General features: G+C 47.2%; 1 protein-coding gene across 2 annotated transcripts in view; it reads left to right on the forward strand.

Moving 5' to 3' along the window:
• Positions 1-1,292: 1,292 nt before the first annotated feature.
• LOC142575082 (uncharacterized) overlaps positions 1,293-22,596 on the forward strand; it is a 221,018-nt gene continuing 199,714 nt past the window's right edge. Inside the window, exon 1 of one of the 2 annotated variants that reach the window (XM_075684062.1) lies at positions 1,293-1,363. The gene's annotated coding sequence lies outside the window, so the exon portion shown is untranslated. Of the gene's footprint in view, positions 1,364-1,390; positions 1,471-22,596 lie in introns of those variants that run through there. The other variant, XM_075684063.1, reaches the window with a different exon arrangement.

Raw genomic sequence — 22,596 nt, forward strand, 5'->3', positions numbered from 1 at the left:
AACTACCACTGCACAGCTAAGGACTTGGGAAACTTGGCCTTTTTTTGCAGAGGCTGCTCGCCCACACTTACAAGAACAGAGGTTGTGCGCAGGGAACGCAACAAACACACTGGATATCTTATAAGCAATAGAAATGAACAAGTGGAAGGGCATCTGTTTCAGTTGCTCCTGAGTATCGTTTTCAGAAAAACCTGGAATCCCATCTTAGCGCATATGGCGATGGTCGTATTCACTCGCTTGTTACTTTTCGTCGCCGTGCGCTTACCAAAGCGCCAAATAAGAAAGCGCATCTTTCAGCAATCGAGCTGAAAAAGAATCTGCGCGTGTGGATGTCCTCCTCATTCACGTTTATGTTCTTTCCATGTGCGCTGGTTTATGGAAATCATGGATTACCAAGTAGCCCGTCAGTGCCTATGAAACAATTTCGCGTAATATGTATATTTATCTGTCACCTTTATCCGCTTTAGATGCTGTAACAGAATAAGTTTGCACCACTTATCTGTTTTACGCGCAGAGTTACGGATTTGTAAACTTCCTGGTTCTATTTTTTTTTTGGAACATACCTGTATCCGGCAATTTTCGCAAATATTTGAGGTCCAAAATCGAAAGTGTGCTTCCTATATAGAGTCGCTAGATATCCCAAAGGCGACACATTTCATTGAAATTGGTCAGCGGTCATGAAAGCATTTACACGCACTTGAATAAGGAAATGGCTCCGTCTTAGGATCCTCATTAGCCTTCGTTTTGGCCACGCCTGCATCGTATTTGAGCCCGAACATGAGTACGTCTCACTCAGCAATAAATTTACAGTTGCAGTTGAGCATTTGGGTTTGCGCGATTTACTGCTCGTCCACGTGGCAACAAGTGCGATGCATTTGAAACAATAGTGGCTCGGGAAACGGCCCACCTCCTCAGCTGTACTTCTCGTCGGCATAATATGCCGCATTGCGTACATCAAGAATTGCACACAAAAAACGCAGCAAGCCATTCTTTGGCTACGGTTCACGAAGCGACGTCTTAATGAGTAACCCTAGTGCACGCGTAATTGCCGAATCGAAGCCGCTCTTTTCGTGCTTTTAGTATTGCTTGCTCTGCGAAGAGGAGTAGCCTGCGCCAATCCTACACATCGAAGAAATGCCGGCAAGTTTCTTCCTTTTGCCAGGAATCCAGACTGGCAGCATTTGCGCGTAGCAGCGGTGCGCAATACCCGCCGCGCGAGGGCGGGTCAGCGCTCACGGGCGGCGGGCGTGATTGTGCCGCTGCTACGAACGGGCGCCGCCGCCACCAGAGGGCCGCTCGCTGTTCGTCGCGTCGCCGCCGCGCGGACAGCGTCTCCGCGAGTGCGCGCAACAGCTTCCGACGGGTGAGTCGCCTTTCCCGCTTGCTCGTTCTCCCGATGGCGTGGTGCACGCGTCGTCATCATTCCCGTATGCTTTCCGACGCTTGAGGAAGCATTTGGCACCGCGGCTGGTACGCATGCATTCAGCTGTACGCGTAGATGCGCCTTCGTCGCTTCAGACCTTGTTGCGGATTTGTTTACACTGTGCTTTAATCTGCCTTTATTGCCCTTAGGTTCGAAGCAATCGTATACAACTCAAAACGCAAAGGGTGATACCACTCTGCGAAAACGCATAGCTAACATCTTTAACCAGTCTATTTCCTCTCGTGAGGTTACGTCTGAATGGCTTAAAGCTAAATAAAGTATTTCCTGTGCATAAAAAAAGCAGACCGCTTACTTGCTTCGAACTACAGGCCTGTATCCATTACTGGCTCCTTCCACAAATTCCTTGAACGCGTAGTCGGCAATCATATCAAAAGACTGTTTTGTCACGCGGGGCAGAACTGTCGTGCCACCAACATCGTAAGGCGTCTCCAAAGTCACACAGCTTGTCACTGCTGTCCATGAGTTTTGGCGTGTTTTGTATCTGGCGGGACAAGTAGAGGTCCTGTTTTTGGACTTCTGTAAGGCATTCGACTAAGTGCTCAATGGAAACTTATTGTATCACTTCCAGCGAATAGGGCTACCCAGGTTGATTGTTCAGCGGATAAGTGCTTACCTTTGTAACCGAGAACACATTGGTGCTATAAAGTTGAAGGATCGGCCCACGTATGGGGAGTGCTTAACGCCTACTTCATCTCTGCCGGTGATTGACCCGGTGTTGCACTATCTTCGGGATCGGCCCACATATGGGGAGTGCTTAACGCCTGCTTCACCTTTGCCGGGGCTGGGCCCGGCGTTGGACTATCTTCGGGATCGGCCGACGTATGAGGAGTGCTCAACGCCTGCTTCACCTCCGCGAGGGGTCGGCCCGGCGTTGCACTACCTTCGGGATCGACCCACGTATGGGGAGCGCTTAAGAGGAAGCTTTAGCTCGGGCCCAACTCCGACGCGGCTTATTCAAATACATGTAAAACGCAAAAACGTTTTTATGAGATAAACCCTGGACCGATTTTGATGAAATTGGTTGCATTTGAAAGAGAAAGTTAAATTCTAGTGACTGTTGGAAGCCGAATTTTGATTTAGGGCTTGAATTTTCTTAAAACGATTTTCAAATATTTGACCGTTTGAAAGAAATAGAAGCACGAAGTTTACAAATTCATAGCTCTGCATCAAAAACTGATATCGCGGTTCTGTAAACGGCATCTATTAGATCATTCAAAGCGGAGAAATTCAATATGTCATTTTACATCTTACGTGAATTTGTTACGTTGGTTACAACAGTTTTGCAAAAGTTGTATTTTCCTATGATTAAATTTTTTTTATATTCATGTGTAACATATCAATTTTGTACGCTTTAGATGTACTATTAGATGCAATTCACAGAATTGTATTATCATTTTTAGTGGTTGAGTTGCAGAGTTGTAAACTTGATAGTTTCGTTTTTTGAAAATGTTCGATTTTTGCCAATTTTTAATAAAAAATTGACGACCTAACTCAAAAGTTCGAAACCAACAGTCACTAGATTTTAGGTTTGTCTTTTAAGTGCAACAAATCTAGTCAAATTTGGTGCAGTGGTTGCCGAGAAAAACGAATTCTCCTTTTACATGTATTTAGATAGGAGCACTCGAGCTAAAGCTTCCTCTTAACGCCTATTTCACCTCCGCCGGGGGTTGGCCGCGCGTTTCACTATCTCCGGGATCGGCCCACGTATGGGGAATGCTTAACGCCTGCTTCACCTCCGCCGGGGATCGGCCCGGTGTTGCATTATCTTTGGGATCGGACCACGTTTGAAAAAGTTCTGTTGTCGGACGCCGAAAATACTTCAAGGGTGCGTTACAGGTTCCCCAGCCCACAGGGGGATGTACCATTGGGCCATATGCGTATATACCGGCGGAGGGGGGCACTTGACCCCCCCTGTCAAAAGTTTGGGCCGGGGCAAAGTGTGTGGTTTGCCCCCTTCCCTCTACTTTTGAAAGCGGACGCTTTCGACTGCACGCTGAAAAGTCCAACAGAAATGCAGCTGAAGCTAAATTTTCTTTGTCACTAGAGTGGGCACATAAGTAATGCTTTCATTTACTGCGCATCCCCTGCTTGGAATGCGAGGATTGCCTTGTCGGCACCGGCCGACGCGCGGGATTCGCCGTACATGCTCCCGGAGAAAGCGAGGCGCTGGATAGTACCCGCCGTAACAGATGCCAGCTCGCTTAAGTTGCATCATGCCCAGTTTTTTGGGACCGCTATATCTGTGTTCAAAAACGCAATCAGCTTCCTATATTTAATCCACGGGCGAGTGGAAGGTCAGGAGAAAATATTATAATCAGCCGCGCCCAACGACTGGTGGGCCTTATGGCATGGAATCCTTAAGGCATGAAATCGTTCGATTCTCCGATTGCTGGAACTATTTAATCTCTGTACAGAGATAGCTTACATAGCGTTGCAGTCTCAGTGGCTGATCACCATCAAAAATCAAAACTCTTACAGGTGTAGCTGTGTAAGTTTGTGTAATCACGACTTATCGTAGATATGCTCGTGAAAAATGACCTTCGTCGAACGTGCAGAGCCATTTATATACCAAAAGAACACTCACTCGAATTTTTTTCTAAAGGCATGTGTCACTGCTGACATTGACGATTTCGTTTTTAGGCTGTTTCTGAATAAGAGAAAGACTTTTACTTGTTTCCCGGCAGGAGCAAAAGAGCAGATATTTTGTATTTTGAAAAATTGAAGGCCACTTTTTGGTGACGTGTACCGAAAACTTGCATTCTGTAGGTTGCTTATTCATTTTGAAAACGTTTACACAAAAGTCAATTTCCCCCACATTTTACGCGTTATAAACAGCATGTACTTGTTTTGCGTCGGTATCCTCGGTAATGTAGATCTATATGCGGGGAACGGTGTTTATGTTTATTTGAAGTACGAATCAATTTTCTGAGTGACGAGCGGTATATGTTTATTCTGGGTAGATTCATGGCAGCCTTTGTAGAGAGTTGCTCATTCAAGCATTCCAGTGTCACACTGCCGCTAATCGAAATGTTTCCCATACTCCTAAAACAACAGCATGGGAGTCGGTTGAAATTCCGTGACATTAGAGAGAACTTTAAACGCAATGCTTTGCGAAACTTTCACTTTCTTGCTTTAAATGCAAGTGTTGCAGATTAGCCTACTAAACCCCCGGTATTGCATGTGTTTTCGTGCATCATACGAGATTCGTCGTTGATTTCTCCGGTGTCCTTTGGAAGCTAAACAAGGCATCTTTTTTATATCTGGGAAACATTAGGGGCATAGTATGGCCAGTATGTGGGCAATGTTCCAAATGGGTGGGCTTAATGCTCAATATCCAGTAAAATAGGTGTGAAAGTTGTCTATAGCATTATCAGTTTGTTTTATATTTATATACGAACGGTGTATACTTAGACGGCTGCGCTGGCATAATTACAACTACAACTGAGCTCATATTTTGCCAACATAACGAGCACAATACGCCTAGTTTATGTGCCATGGTAAACGTGTGTTGATCAAATACAGCGTTAAAAATATGTAAGCAAGTTTTTGAAGGCTTCAAGCTGTTCCTATTAGCTAGGTTTCCCAACGTTCCAACAGAACTCTGTGTTTCAGATATTTCATACTTTGAAGGAATAGGCGGCATTTTAAGTGCAACATGACGCGTAGTTCTAAGGTTTCTGGCATATTTGGAAGCGTTACGAAGAATTATTCCAGCCTAATCATGTTTTTTCTTCTTGACGCATGATATATTATTTTCATGTGGTGTTGAAGGAGGCAGGTTCGTTATGTTCGGTAAATGTAAGTATAAGTTAATGGGTTAATTAAATGAAATTATGAGGTTTTACGTGCCAAAACCACTTTTGATTATGAGGCACGCTGTAGTGGAGGACTCCGGAAATGTTGACCACCTGGGGTTCTTCAACGTGCACCTAAATCTAAGTACACGGGTGTTTTCGCATTTCGCCCCATCGAAGTGCGGCCGCCGTGAACGGGATTCGATCCCGCGACCTCGTGCTCAGCAGCCAAACACCATAGCCACTGAGCAACCATGGCGGTTGAAGTTAATGGGTGATGTGCAGGTGAAGTTAAATATAGGTGGGCAATTGGGACTTTCGCAGTAAAATGCGTATGTAAGCACTCTAGATTTTTATGTGCATGTCTGACGAGCGGGGAAGTATTGAGTCCGCTGCCCTGGCAGAATAATATATAAAATCCACCAAGGCCAAATTTAGCAAAATTTGGTAGTACGCTATGAAAACTCAATGTGATAAGTTAAATACGGTTGGTTCAAACACAGCCTTTGCGAAAAACTCTTATTCAAGTGTTAGCGCGTGTGATATGGCCGCTGTAAGCTATGCTTCCCAGTGTCCCGACATAGCCGCAGGTTACGACATGTTTATATTTTGTGGAAAGGATAGGAGGGGGGGGGCATGGCAAACGCGAAGTGCGACAAAAGTTTTCCGTTCCCGATTTGTTTAAGAGCGTTGCAAATAATTACTATGCCGTCGTTTTCCTTTCCATAATTTCAGGTGTCATAACATGTTCCAACTTGGTTTGATCGATGTCTTCGATGAACTAAACAAGATATTTTGTTTATATTTGGCGAAAATAAAAGGAACATTATGGTCAATATGTAGGTAAACTTCAAAGACAGGAGACTAATTATGACATATGCAGTAAATTGCGCATGTGAGCAATCCGGAGCTTTGTCAATGCGTTTTGCGAGCAAAAGAATTTACTCCGTTACCTCGGGAGAACTGTGAAATCAACCGATATCAAATCTAGATGAAATTTACTGGGAAAGGGAAGGGTGGGGAGGACACCATAGTAAATGTTATGGCGGAGTAACATGTGTGTTGATGTGTAGGGGCGCGAAATGCGTCCGCTATAGACAGACGCGCGCAGAGAGAAGAGAACGAACTTTGAGAGCAACCGACGAGCAGCCGAGCGGCGGTGAAACTGTGTCTTTATTGTACGTGCCTTCCACGCCGAGGAGGCCGGCGCCGCAAACACAAACATCCGCTCGTTGTGCAGACGTTCACGGCGGCGGCGTCGGAATGGGATCCTGTACCTGATGAACTACTGGCTTTATTAAAAATGCCCAACAAGAAGTGCTCCAAAGCGGGCAAATCTTTATTTTATTTATAACGTGCTGCAGACCACGCATCAGTCCTTGCAGGAAGGGCACTCAAGCGGACAAGGCAAATAAAAAGTAAGGCAAGCAGAAAAATAAAACCAAAAATGAACGCAAATACAGGAATATGAAATCGAGGGTTCGACGGAAGCCCGTCTGGTCGGGATGAAGCATTGAAGAAATAAAACGAAGGACACCGACCAACATAGAAGTGCTAAAAAATGAAAAAATCTAAAAGACGTTTCGGCTTCGCTACGGAAGCCTTGTTCACAATGGGATGACGGAAGGTACATGGAAGCTTATGTATGCTTTAGTACGTGACGTAAGCAGCGCGTGTATGACGGGGGGAGGGTTCCCTCATTTCGAATAAGCGTGTGACGTGTTTTTTGTATCTCCAGTGATTCCAGATACAGACGCGATTTTTGGTTTCTTTCTTGGCCGATAATTATCGAGCGATCCCAGTCGATATTGTGGCCCGTTGCATCCGTGTGCTCGGCAAGGGCATTCGACACTGTACGCTTCTTTTCGACATCTTTCTGATGCTGCCTCAGTCTCTGTTTGAAGTTGCCCGATTCACCGATGTATGCGTAGTCGCAATCTGCGCAGGGTATCTTATAGACCACGCCGGGAAACGATTCTCTCGGAAGCCTGTCCTTACCGCCGACGAGCGCTTGCCTCAGCTTACATACGGGCACGTGCGCCACCTCAACGTCATAACTGCGTAGAACGCGAGACAAGGTTTCGCTTTTCCCGAGAACGTAAGGTATGGCAGCACGCTTTCTTGGTCGGGGATTCGTCGGACGAGCAGCATTGGACAGACGGCGCTCCACAGCAGCCAAAAAGGATGTGGGGGTAGCCGCTTGCCGAGAGATCACCTCGCACGTGGTCCAAGTCAGTGGAACGGCTTTCTGCTGTGGTGCAAATGCGGTTCGTACGGTTGAGCAGTGAGGCAGCAACCGACCTTTTGTGAGCGTCTGGATAAACGGATTGAAAGTTCAGGTAGCGGCCAGTGTGTGTGTCCTTACGGTACACGCTGAACGAGAGCCGTCCATCGCGTCTGGTGACAAGTACATCTAAAGAAGGGAGTCTGCTGTCGACCTCTGTCTCAACTGTGAATTGGATGGCCTTTTTTTGACTGTTTAGGTGCGCAGTGAACGAATCCAAAGCGCTGCGCCGAATCAGACAGAAACAGTCGTCCACATAGCGCAGAAAAACGTTTGGCCTAGGGCTGAAGGACGCGAGAGCACGCCTTTCCGAACATTCCATCGTAAGATTGGCAGCGGCAACAGAGACGGATGCGCCCATTGCCGTACCTGCCTGTGGAAGACCTTGTCGAAACAGAAGTACGTGTTTCCAAGGCAAAAACAGAGGAGCCTCTTGAGGTCGGGAACGTCAACGGGCGACCTGTCTGGCAAGGTCCTGTCAGATTCCAGAGCAGAGGTGCATGCTTCCACAGCCAAGTCAGTCGGAATTGAGGTAAACAGTGAAACCACGTCGAACGAAACCATCACCTCGTCGTCGTCTAGAGACACGTCACGAACTTTTTCAATAAAGTCACAGGAGTTGCTCACGTGCGTGGAGCTCTTCCCGACGAGTGGAGCCAGAAGCTGGTGCAGGTATGCGGACAATTTGTAGAGAGGGGAGCGAGTGTAGTCGACGATTGGACGTAGGGGGACGTTAGGCTTATGAACCTTTGGCAGGCCATAAAGTGCAGGTGCAGCACCGTTATGATATGTATGTTATGTAATAAACGAGAAGAAAGGAGGTTAAGCGAGGGACCCGATATTTATTAGTCATATCATGAGAAGCCAACAAACACTGACACCAAGGACAACATAGGGGAAATTGGTTGTGCTTACTAAATGGAATGAAGAAACGATAAATTAATCGAAATAAAAGTGGACGAAATATATATATATATATATATATATATATATATATATATATATATATATATATATATATATATATATATATATATATATATTGACGCAAGATGATTTCATATTACGCGCGCCAGCCGCTTCCTGCGTCCGTCCAGCTGTTTACTGCTACCTGCGAAAAATATCGGCAGTGAAGCGGGCAACACGGGCTCGCAAGGCACGCGCAATCGGAACAACGTGCCATCAGCGCGGGACACGAGAAAAGAAGAGGTGCGGGTCTCTTGCGAAAAGACTGTGGACGTACTAGCGAAACTCTCGTTTAGCTGTTTGTCGGGCACAAGTTCGCCCAAGGTAAATTGATGAAAGCACCGTCAGTCAACTGTGCGTTGCAATATATATATATATATATATATATATATATATATATATATATATATATATATATATATATATATATATGGGCAACATTAAAAAGTACGTGATGTAATTGCAGTAAACTGAAACATTTATTGCAACTGTTCGAAAGAAATAGCTTCACTGGAAATCGGGTTGTAATTCTCCAGATCGCACACATCTGGTGCCTTTTATCCTTGCGAATATTGCAAGTAATTTATGCTGATTGTACTTCGTTGAGTATAACTTCGACAATATTATTACCTAAATAAGCGATACATTTGTGCTCTGCATTTTATATTATTTATAAAATTTTACAATTTTATAAATAAAAATTTTACAATTTACAATTTACAGTTTTACAAATTTTACAATTTTTATATTAAAATTATTTGAGGCAAATGTGCACTTTTTATGTGCGCTGCTCTGCCTCTACTGAGAAGCATCTGGGACGTCTGTGAGGTACTCGTTGCCTTTTGTTCCCGTATGATCTGGAGGTTTTATACAGTTAGAAGAAATAAATGCAAATGCAAATAAATTTTCGGGCTCCCATGGTCCGCCATGTGTGATCGATAAACAGGTCTATATCTCTTAAATATAAATAGAACTGACAGAAGCCGGTCCAGGCTCTTTCACCTTGTGTAATAGTAATTCGCAAAATATAAAAATCGTGATCATATATATATATATATATATATATGAGAGAGAGAGAGAGAGATCAAATCTTGTGCCGTTTGCCCCCCCCCCCCCCTCCCCACTCGAGAAATAGTTGGTACGCCGCTCATTAGGCTCACATGATGATTTTTTCTGTTGACGGACGCCGAAAAAACTACGTAAGGTTAGTCATGTACAGCTTGTAAGAGCGCAATTGGCACACACACTTGAACTTAGCCTACATATCAACAATAACAACTCTCTTATTTTCATCATATGTAAACAGAAAGGCTTGTTTAGTTCACCGAGGATGCCAGATAAACCCACCACGTGTCTACTGGAAGGCATACAAATAGAAAAATATACTACAACGAGAAAACGAGTATTTAGTGATAATTTGCAGTGCTAATAATTAGGCCGTAATGTTCTGCACTCATCGACCCGGACATGGTATCTCTGAATGTGGACTAAATGTCACGTTCGCTTGTTCTGGGACAATGGACAACATTACGGATAACAGCCGTGCAACGCCCGAGGAATTGCTTACGAAGCTTGTGAAGCTCTTGAAGCTTTGCCCCCCAATCACTCGCAAGATGTGTCTTATTCGCCCAAAATGTCGGCTTAATGGCACGTTGAGTCACTATGGGAAATTTGACAAACTTCCTACGTGGTCCATAAGATACTGTTTAATGCTCTGGAATGCTTGCGTGAGTTGGCCCGCACAACTTACGGCGTGGTCATCACATACCCTGGACACAAAACAAACAATGCGCGTCGCGCAGCTGTCACCACCGGGAAAGCCAACTGTGCGCATCGCATAAAACTTGAATATAGGAAGGAAGCGAGCCTTAACAAAGAATTTTCAAAGTTTGTAATTATTACACACATTTAAGGTTTAATAAAGGCAAAGTGAGACATCTACCCAATCGTAGCAATTGCTCCAAAGGAAACCCATGCGGGTTCCTCGAAAGAAAAGCCTCGCAGTTGAAGAAAAATTAGCCTTGGTCCGGGACTCGAACCCGAGACCACCGCCTTTCCGGAGTAGGCGGTCACACACGACTGGTGGATAGAGACGATGACGCTTTATTATAGCGCGGCTACGCCAACCACGGCGCGCGCTCTAATGACGCGTCACACCACCGAAGATCCTATAGGGGTTGCTAGCAAATATATTTCTTTAAGCAAGGGCATAAGTCTGCTAATTTGTTATAAACGATCACGCAAATTTGTTTGTTATGACTTGCGTTAGGATACGATTTCAAAAGTAATGGATGCAGTTGTTTACAACTTGTCGTTTGTGTGTAAAGATAGCAGGGTAAATATGAAATGGAAGACGACCTTTATTAGTGAGAACAAGTTGATTATTTAGTCATATTGGAAGTGCATCTGACCGGGCCCTGCAGCTTTGTAGCAGTCACGAGTGCTTTTGAAAACGCACTTTCAATTCCACTAGAGCGTAAAACTGTCATGTCAGCCTTGTGTTGCCGTTCCTTTTGCTCTGCTTTCATTATGAATCACATTCAAAGCGCGTTCTGGTGCCACGTTTTTCTTTGCATACTTAGACCATCTATGTAGGTGAACTTTCTTGGAAGATGGAAAAAGCAAACTTGATGCAGACTGATTTGATGAAAACAGCTGCATAGTGTGTGTCGTGTTTCAACACCAGGTATACGCTCTGAGGTGAATATGTAACTGCTTGCATAACTAATATTATATCCAATCAGACAGAACAAACACAGCGCGAAATAATCAGAGTATGTTATGAAGTCAGATGGCCTCGTTGTCCGGTGGACCAGGCTTCAAGTTCGCTGAAGAACAATGCGCTCGAAGAGCCCAGAGCAGTGCATTTTACGGCCACGTTTGTTCTAGAAAGACGGCTTGTGCTCTTGGTTGGCCTTTCTCTGCACGCGAGCTGTGCTCTTATTAACTTTCATCATTAAAAAAAAAGTCTGACGTTGGTCTCACGTGTTTGAAATGAACCCACTTTCGATGTACGGGAGACGCTCGAACAGAAAAGTTTCTGCTGGTTTTACGCGGCCAACGTAAGTGCGAGCCCAGCGCCAATCGAAGGAAGAGCGGTCAGGCGGGGCCAAGCCGAGCGTACGTCAAGGATGTGTCCATGAGAGGGATGTCGTCAGGACGGAACCGGCTCTGTCACGACGTGCGGGAGAATTGTGCAGTTTTTTTTCTTTTATGGCGGTGGTGTCCGCGCTAGGGCATATGCGCCGCGAGCAGCTTTCTTTGCCTGTACCCTCTCACGATTGGCGTGGCTGCTGCTAGGCTGGTCGGTATCTCGGCAGACACATTTCTGAATGTACCTATATACGATAGTAATATGCGCACCAATGCAAGTACCAGCAAGCGAACTTATGTTACCTGTGTAAGCTCACCGCGATGATCGCATCTCTGTTCTGCCGTAACAATAATAAAAAAAGGGTCATTCGTAAAACCTATACACATAATGTTTGGTCATAGGTACCTCCATAATAATAACACCGACCCCTTGATAAGATACATCATTATATTAAACAAATTCTTTGATTTAGGCAGTTTACATTCTGTAGTTCAGCCGTCGGGCACTTGGCCACCCTTGTCGTTCAGTCCTGTGCGGGAATCCTCGAAGGCATCATTCGTGCTTGCGCTCCATTCTTCCCTCGGCAAGCGTCGTTGTCGTGACGTCCCAGACTATGCGTTTGCCTGATTTGGTGTTTGCATGCCGGCACAGCTGGTGAGCGGTGTCAAATAACGATTGCACGCGATTAAACTTGTGACATTTGCGCTGGATAAACATTGCATAAGATTCACGCTGCATACAATGAAATTATGTCCATCGCCTTTGTGTAGCATTTGATCGATCGCTTCACATAGATGAGCAATGATAGATCTTTATTTCTGGAGCCGGTTACAGTTCAAAAAGTGATTTTAATAATCACAAATGTAAACAATAGCAGCAGTAGGGATATCGATGAAATTAAAATAAGACGTGTGAAATATTTAGTTGACGTTATTGCACCGATCCTTGCGAATGTCTTTAATATCTGTCCGACTACATCAAAATTTCGAATAAAAATGCAAATTGCCAAAGTAGTAGTACTCTTTAAAAAGGGAAATCGAAATGACTTTGGTAATTACCGACCGGTATTTTTCTTGCCGATTTTTTCAACGGATCTCGGGAAAATAATTCATTGTAGGGTCTTGAATTTCGCTTAAAGCTCCTATGTATTAAACGTCACCAATTTGAGTTCCGGAAGAGCATGCCAACAGAATTAGTCTTGCTTAACCAAAAGGAATATACTTTAACACAATTTGAAAACAAGAAAATAGTGATTGGCTTATTTGTTGACTTTTCCAAGGATTTTGACATGGCGAATCACCAAGTTTTTCTGGATGAAAGTTGAATTTTTATGTTGTACGTGGATGTGGATTACATTTCTTGCGGTCACATTTATCCCATCGGCGACAAGTCGTGCAAATTAACAACTCACGATCACAAGTCCTTCCACTGCTTTGTGGCGTGCCACAAGGCAGCATATTGAGACCCTTGCTATTTAACCTTTATAGATATGACATTGTTAGTATTAATGAGAAAGCGAAATTTATTATATACGCAGATGACACTAGCGATTTCTTTTCTCATAGTAACATCGATGACTTTATCGCTAATTGTAATGATACTATAGTTTAGCTACAACAGTGGCCCTCATATAATTTAATGGAGATTAACGAAAATAAAACAACAACCGTTATCTTTCGCTACAAAAATAAGCCAGTCCATCCTCATGCCGATATTATTTTGAACTTTCGTCCGGTTGATGTTGTTGACCGTTTTCAATGCATTGGTGTGTTTACTGCGCACATGTCCTGAGAATCTCATATGAACTTACTAGTGACAAATCAAGCTCGACTAACTGGTATAATTGGTCATCTCAGGCATAGTGTTTCTGCAAAGCTTAAAATACCGATTGATAATTCTAGTTTCTATTCACATGGTAACTACTTACAACTTGTTTGAGGAGCAACCACAGTCTCCAACCTACAAAAAAAAATTACGTTTTGCAGAAACGATGCCTATGCCATGTGCACAATGCTGGTTATAATGCAACAACTGCAGGGGTTTTTTTTCATAGAGCGCATGCTATCACTGTTCACAAAGTAAATCACTATCGTTTGAGTACTAGATTTAAATACGAAGCGAGATATAACATAAACAAACTCTGGCACATTTACTCTGGCACATTTAGAAAAAAAAAAGAGCAATATTAAGCTACCAGACATGGTGAATAATGGAATGCTGTTGCACCCCGTTTGAACTCGGGCATAGAACGCCCATACTATTATTTGCCATCGCTGTTAAACCATTATGAATCTGCTAATCTTGATTTATTTATTTGGTCCACTGCTAAACTTGGATCTATGTTTGAAGAAGAAGAAAACTGATTTTACTTATCGTGGCATCTATTACTTCGTACCGCTGTGTTTTACTTTTGTTCTGCAATTATCAAATGTTTGCAATTGTTTATTGAACGCGTTTTTTTTTATTGCTTCTGCCCAAACGCCGCTCATTACGTGGGGCTGTGGACTCGTCAAGCCGTCTCCTGGCAGCTTTTTTCCGCTTTCTTCACCTGTAATGTACAGGGCGCAAAATAAAAACTTGATATGACAGATTCCAACACGTGCATTGAATGAGCATTACTGGTCCCGTCTGCACCGTTATAAAGCCGCCCTCAAGAAGTGTGCGCAGGGCAAAGCTCGTATTACTTGAAAGACGTGCTTAAAATGCGAGCAGCTTTTGTAGAAGCGATGCTTGCCACAGACATTGCACTTTTGGCACGCGGAGCCGTGGGTGGCAGGCGAGCTCAACGGAATCGGTGAGCTGCGGTGCGGGGTCGAGATGCGGCCGGCACATTCTCCTTTGCGAGTGCAGCGCGTGATGTGCGGCCGAGTCAGCTAGAACAGTGCCAAAAACGCAAGAGGCGGTTAGCCGCCATCATTTGCCAACGGCCTTCAAGACCCACGTTTCAAGAATGTGCTGAAAGGAGCCGGGACTCAGCGTGCATGGAGCCGAGCCTGGGCCTATCGTCGCTCACGTCGGCAAGGCGGCGACGATTTGTACCACATGTCAGGCCATTTGCAGTGACAGCATAAAAGTCACGGCCTTTGCGCCAGCTTCAAAACTTTTCACCGCCGATGCGAGTTCTCTCGAGGTCTCCCGCAGTCTTCATCGCCTGACGTGACGACGAAAAGACCGGCGAGTGGCGTTCTAGAAGTGCTTGGCTATTCACTTACACTGACAATCACCAGCAAAGGTTCATAGGTAACATTTTATTACAGTGAGGATATTTAGGTAGAATTTTTGCTTCTTCGTTGCATAGAGAACACAGCTTGAGATCGACGCATCTTATGTGTCTGTGCTATCCCGTGAATCGCCATAAACATTATAAAATTTGTTTAATCATCTCTAGATTGCCGCAAATGCTGCCGCTAGTGTTCTGGCCTGTTCCAGTGATTCCGTGTTGTTATTAGGATGCCTACTGTTGCTGACCTTGCTAAGAGAACTGAACTGCTTGAGGCCTGGTCTGAAGGCAGACTGGAAGGCGTAGTTGAAAAGTGGGTTGAGAAAACGAAACAAAGAATTTTCTTAACTGAGCCTGAAACTCGCGCAACGAAGACAGAAATCAGCATCTTGGTCGAAAGTGCTGGAATACTGAATTCTCTTGTCGAGAAATTCAAGACAGAGAATGAGAGCCTGATAACTCGTAATAAAGCTCTGCGATCACAAAATGAAACCTTAAGAGCAAAAGTGACGGAATTTGAGCACTACTCTCGGCTGAACAACGTTGAATTGAAGAATATCCCATGTACACAGGGAGAGGACTGCGCGACAATTATAAAAGGTGTAGGGGTGAAAATTGATTTTCTTATCACGGAGTGTGACATTGACTTCGTTCGTCGAGTTCCAGAAAAGGTTGCAACGGCTGAGAAAAATGTTTTGCCCACTTTTTTGCTAACGAGCTAAGATTTCGGCACTAAGGCACGAAAGGCTATAGAGTGAGCACTAATGACCTCGCGGCGTTGGTGGATCGCAAAGTCGGCCTGGCTATGCAGATGACCACCTCACGCTGAAAAATAAGGCTGTTCGCTAAAGCTTTGAAGTTAAAGCGGAGACATGGGTGGCTGTGTCTGTGGACGTATATATCAAGGCGAAATAGTCGGCCGACAGCCGAGTACTCGGCATCGCAAAGGACACATACCTTACCGTGTTTAGTCAGGCGATCTCTGGCAGTAAGCCATTGCAAGCTAACCCTCATAACGCTTTAACATGCATTACTGGACTAAACGTCTTCAACGTATTCTCAATGACCAGGTTTACCGACTATCCACTCTAACGAACGCAGTCTCATAAAATATTGACACGTGTACTTATCTTTATCGGGCGACCACGTTTCGCCGCCTAACAAATGTTATCACACAGCGCGGGACGCGCCTGAATGTATCCGAAGTTTCTGGAAAGTTATCGATGCTTCTATCCGCTGTCTGTTGTCGCCGAACCTTGTGTTATCTGATTTCATCGCCTGATGCAAATGGTGTAGAACTTTGTGGAAGGCACGCGGTTCCCAACAATTAGTCTGGAACATTCGAGGACTGCTGTATAAAAGCCGACGCCCTTGACCCGCTGATCAGATTTTCGACGATCGCCGACCGTGTTCGCCGCTATGGTTGTGCTATAAGTGTAGCCTGTTTTTGTGGGCACAGGTTCGCCCAATAAAAGTTAGTTTTGTCTTTCACAGTATTGCTACTGTGTTCTTCAACGTCACCACCACGTGACATCTGGTGGAGGTGCTTTTCGTTCATGTACCGGACGCCCCCAACAAGCCGTGATCCAAGCCCGGACCGCAAAGAGAACACCAACGTAGTCCCGGACTATCGAGCAAGCCGCCGTCTTCAACAGCTGCCCCCGGAGTACGGACTTCTACCTGAGAAGACCAAGAAGATTGTGGGCAAGGCAATGGCAGCCCCAGCGTCCCCCATTGTGCTGCAGCAGCCCAGGGAGCCCCCGACGTTCCGCGGTTCAACATTCGAGGACCTGGAAACCTGGCTCGAGACGTATGAGAGGGTCGCTGCATTTAACAGCTGGAACAGCGACGACAAACTGCGACATGTCTTCTTCGCATTGGAAGACGCTGCCAGGACGTCGTTCGAGAATCGAGAAGCCACCTTAACGACGTGGGACCTTTTCCGAAGCGGCTTCTTTCAAACATTTACAGGCGTGGTGCGAAAAGAGCGAGCCCAAGCTCTACTGGAAACCAGAGCGCAGCTGCCAAATGAGACGATCGCGATCTTCACGGAGGAGAAAAAACCCGGAAATGCCGGAGGAGAAAAAAGTCCGCTTCCTGATGCGGGGCGTCAAGCAAGAACTTTTCATCCGGACTTATTCGTAACCCACCGAAGACTGTAGCTGAGTTTTGTGCAGAGGCATCGACGATCGAGAAAACTCTGAAAATGCGCACCCGGCAATATAACCGCCAGGGGCTCACGCCGCAGTACGCCATCCAAGGAATCGGTTCCGACGACCTTCAAGAGACCATCAGGGCCATTATGCGCGAAGAACTGCGCGTGGTCCTGTCTTTGTCGCAGCCTCAAGTGGCCTCGATCGCCGACAACGTGAAAGATGAGGTTCAGCGATCGCTTGGGGTTCCTGAGGTGCAACCTCAATCATCGCAGCCCCAGCCAGAAGCGATGACCTACGCCGCCGTCGCACGCCGATAAGACCCCCTCCGCGACCGCGCCAGGGCCCTGTAACGCCGCAATTCCGTCGTCCGCCGCCGCCGATTACATCGCCGATTACCTAGCCGCCACTCACTGCAACTCTCGACGACCATCCCGTTCGCCTTCACCAGGCCGCTACCTGTCGCCACAGCGCCGTCCATACACTGGCCCAGCCCGGGTCCGGTCAGTGAGCCCGTATCCGGAAAACTAAAAGCAGCAACCGATGGAGGTGCGGTTGCTGTTCTAACGAAGATCCTCCGCGCCGACGAAGACGCCGAAGGAACTACCTCGACGACATAACGACACGCCGCCGTCCCGACGAAGTGTGAAAGCAAAGAATACGACGACGAAAGACGACCTGACGACGTCCCATACCAGCCACAGGTCAATGCGACACAGCCATGATCCGACGCCACGACCTAACTGTAACGCAAGACTAAGAACCACCGACCTCGACGTGCTTCTCTATGGCCCCGCAGTCACCGCCTTAGTCGACACAGGGGCCGATTACTCCGTCATGAGCGGACACATCGCCGCCCAGTTGTAGATGGTTAAGACTGCATGGGGAGGCCCTCAAATTCGGACCGCTGGAGGACACCTGATTACGCCGACTGGAATCTCCAAGGCAAGAATTACCGTTCATGACCGGAGTTACCCTGCCACCTTCGTTATCCTCAAACAGTGTTCACGAGACGTCATTCTCGGCATGGACTTCCTAAAACAACACGGCGCAGTCATCGACCTGAAGTCGAAGTCGATAACCCTGTCTGAAGATCAAGCGATACCGCCGGAGAGCTCTCTTAGTCACCATGCCTTAAGCGTGCTCGAAAGTCAAGTCAGCATCCCGACTCGCTCCAGCATTGTCATTTCCGTCGGCACCAAAACACCTGCCGACGTAGAAGGCATCATCGAAGGTGACCAACGTCTACTGCTAGACCGTGAAATTTGCGTTCCAAGAGGGATCGCACGACTCCACGGAGGGAAAACGGAAGTGATGCTAACCAACTTCAGCCAAGAGTTCAAGCACATTACCAAGGGCACGACAGTCGCGTACATCGACCAAATGTGGACACGAGCAATGCCTTTGTCCTCTCAGATTCTGCCGCATTTACCCCTCCGACCAAAGTCCCCGTACCAGACTTCGACGTAAATCCAAGTCTCCCCATGAGCAAGCACCATAAGCTCAGAAGTCTTCTCCGACGACACAAGGACTGCTTTTCGACTTCATCGAAGATTCGACAAACACCAGTTGCAAAGCATCGCATAATAACCGAAGAGTGCGCTCAACCACTCCGCCAGAGCCCTTATCGAGTTTCTACGCGAGAACGTGAAGCTATAAGGCACCAAGTCGACGAAATGCTGCGCGACGATATCATCCAGCCGTCAAAAAGTCCGTGGGCATCTCCTGTAGTCTTGGTGAAGAAAAAGGACGGAACCCTACGTTTCTGCGTCGATTATCGTCGTCTGAACAAGATCACGAAGAAGGACGTATACCCCCTCCCACGCATATACTACGCATTGGATCGGCTCTGCAACGCTAAATACTTCTCGTCGATGGACATCAAGTCAGGCTATTGGCAAATAGAAGTTGACGAAAAAGATCGCGAAAAGACCGCCTTCATAACCCCAGACGGCCTCTACGAGTTCAAGGTTATGCCATTTGTATTGTGCTCGGCGACTGCAACGTTCCAGCGCGTGACGGACACGGTTTTAGCAGGATTGAAGTGGTAGACCTGACTCGTTTACTTGGATGACGTCGTTGTCTTCGCCAGAAATTTCGACGATCACCTTAGGCGGCTTGCAACAGTACTAGAGGCCATCAGGTCATCAGGGCTTACTCTGAAGCCGGAAAAGTGCCGCTTCGCTTACGGCGAGCTTCTGTTTCTAGGCCACGTCATCAGCAAATATGGAGTACGCCCCGACCCGCAAAAGACAGCTGCCATCGCAAAGTTCCCGCAGCCCATCGACAAGAAGGCAGTGCGTAGATTCCTTGGCATGTGTGCCTACTACAGGCGCTTTGTCAAGGACTTTTCACGCATCGCGGAGCCGCTAACACATCTAACCAAATGTGATGTCGAGTTCAACTGGGAAACGCCGCAGGCCGACGCATTTCAAGAACTCGAATGACGCATGCAGTCGCCGCCGGTACTTGCACACTTCGACGAGGACGCCGATACCGAAATCCACACTGACGCCAGTAGCCTAGGCCTCGGTGCCGTTCTAGTGCAGAGGAAAGACGGGCATGAACGGGTGATATCTTATGCTAGCCGGTCGCTGTCAAAAGCGGAAGGCAATTATTCTACGACTGAAAAGGAATGCCTCGCCATCATTTGGGGTACAGCAAAATTCCGCCCTTACCTCTATGGCTGGTCATTCAAAGTGGTCAGCGACCATCACGCGTTGTGTTGGCTAGCTAACTTAAAAGACCCGTCAGGATGGCTGGCACGGTGGAGCCTCAGACTACAAGAATACGACATCACTGTAACCTACAAGTCCGGACGAGAACACTCAGATGCCGATCGCCTATCACGCGCCTCCATTGACCCGCCGCCGCAAGATGACGAGGATGACGACGCCTTCCTTGGAATAATAAGCTTGGAAGACTTCGCCCAACAACAACGAGGAGACCCGGAGCTAAAAGCCCTTGTCGAGTATTTGGAAGGGCCCGCCGACGTTGTCCCTAGGGCATTTAAGCGTGGATTGTCTTCGTTCACGCTTCAAAACAATCTACTCGTGAAGAACTCACCAGTGCGCGCCAACTACCTTCTTGTTGTTCCGTCGGCGCTGCGTCCAGAAGTACTGCACGCCCTACATGACGATCCGACCGCTGGGCACCTCGGTTTCTCCCGCACGCTATCGTGGATACAGGAAAGGTATTACTGGCCGCGTCTGACCGCCGACGTCGCCTTTTACGTCAAGACACGCCGAGACTGTCAGCGACGCAAGACACCACCGACAAGGCCAGAGGGATTACTACAGCCGATCAAGCCTCCTTACCGACCTTTTCAGCAGATCGGGATGGACTTGTTGAGACCGTTTCCGACATCAACTTCCGGAAATAAGTGGATCGTCGTGGCGACGGACTATGTCACCCGCTTCGCTGAAACTGAAGCTTTACCGAAAGGCAGCGCAGCCGAAGTGGCGAAATTTTTTGTCGAGAACACCCTGCTGCGATATGGTGCTCCAGAAGTCCTCATCACCGACAGAGGAACGGCTTTTACAGCAGAGCTCACGCAAGCCATTCTGCAAAACAGCCAGACAAGTCGCAGGACAACTGCCTACCATCAGAAGACGAATGGTCTCACAGAGCGCCTGAAGAAGGCCCTCGCCGACATGCTAGCAATGTACGTCGACGTCGAGCACAAGATGTGGGATGCGGTCCTGCCGTATGTAACATTCGCTTACAACACGTCTGTGCAAGAAACAACACAGATCCCGCCATTCAAGCTGGTTTACGGCAGGAACCCGACAACGACGCTCGACGCCATGCTGCCGCACGTCACTGAGGAGGAGAATCTCGACGTCGCTACCTATCTCCAGCGCGCCGAAGAAGCCCGACAGCTCGCCCGCCTGCGGATTAACAACCAGCAGATGACCGACAGCCGGCACTATAACCTCCGACGACGCTTCATCGAGTACCAGCCCGGCGACCGTGTTTGGGTATGGACCTCGATACGCCGACGAGGACTCAGTGAGAAACTACTGCGACAAGGTCATCCGACGTATTGGGGACTATGAGGTCGTGCCAGACGGCATTTCGCATTCACAGCGGCGCCGCGCACGATCTGAAGTGGTCCACGTGGTGCGCCTTAAACCCTTTTACGGACGCTGACGAACTTCCTTATATTGTCTTTTTTGCTACGAGCGCTTTTCTTTATTACTTTCGTTTGCAGTATCGGGTCGATGCTTTTTAAGAGGGGGGTATTGACACGTGTACTTATCTTTATCGGGCGACCACGCTTCGCCGCCTAACAAATGTTATCGCACAGCGCGGGACGCGCCTGAATGTATCCAAAGTTTCTGGAAAGTTATCGATGCTTCTATCCGCTGTCTGTTGTCGCCGAACCTTGCGTTATCTGATTTCATCGCCTGACGCGAATGGTGTAGAACTTTGTGGAAGGCACGCGGGTCCCCACAATTAGTCTGGAACATTCGACGACTGCTGTATAAAAGCCGACACCCTTGACCCGGTGATCAGATTTTCGACGATCGCTGACCGTGTTCGCCGCTATCCTTCTGCTATAAGTGTAGCCTGTTTTTGTAGGCACAGGTTCGCCCAATAAAAGTTAGTTTTGTCTTTCATAGTATTGCTACCGTGTTCTTCAACGTCACTACCACGTGACAATATTGTGACGTCATTCATGCTTGCCTGGCATGGTTCGTGGCGCGGATGCAAGTTTACGTCGCCGTGCCTTTGCCGGGAATGGCGACTTCAGCGGCGGCTGCGTCTAGGAAGCGGACCGGCCTCCAGAGCGACACCCATGGCAATGACACCAGCGTCTACTCGCTCAGTAGTGAGGATTTCTCTGATGATGCCTTCGAGCTTGTGCGGAGCCGCAAGGCGAAACGAAGACACACCACCAGGGCACCCATGTCTTCGAGCACGCCAACGGTAGGGCGAACTCAGAATACCCCAGTCAGTATGATTCTATTTGTACCAGAACTAGCTACCGACAACCTGAGGCGACTAAATAGACATTCCGTATCGGTGCAACTTGAAGCGGTGGAGCCAAATCAGATAACAGACGTTAGAGTCAACACACGAGAAACTGTGTTGCCTATTGACGTCACACATGAAACTGCGCTGAGAAATTTGAATAAAGTTACAGAACTAGGTGGCGTTAAGCTCCGCTCGTACATCCTCCTGAACAGTGGTTCAACTACTAGTGTCATCTACGATGTGGACGTCTCCATCTCCAGCGCTGACTTGCCGATTCTAGTGAAGCCTGCCGTTGATGGCGTCGCCATAACACGTGTATCGCCTCGCCACATAACGCTGTGTGAAAATTATATTCAAGGGCGAGACACTCCCGTCGCACGTCAAGGTGGGCCGCTTTAGACAACCTGTGCGGCCATTCATCCCAAGGCCACTGCAATGCCGCAATTGTATGAGGCTGGGACACGGGAGTGCCGTGTGCGAGAACACAAGAGTTTGCTCACTCTGCAGCGAGCCCCACGCTGCAGACTCTTGTGCAGCCACGCTTCATATCATAATAACCGCAACTAAAGACGGGGACAGGGGAAGAGAACACATAAACAACACGGGGGGACTTTCGACTGGTTTATTCACCGCAGCCCGTGGGCATATATAGACAAGTAGA

This window comes from Dermacentor variabilis, chromosome 3 (assembly GCF_050947875.1).
Source record: "Dermacentor variabilis isolate Ectoservices chromosome 3, ASM5094787v1, whole genome shotgun sequence".
NCBI classification, from domain to species: Eukaryota; Metazoa; Arthropoda; class Arachnida; order Ixodida; family Ixodidae; genus Dermacentor; species Dermacentor variabilis.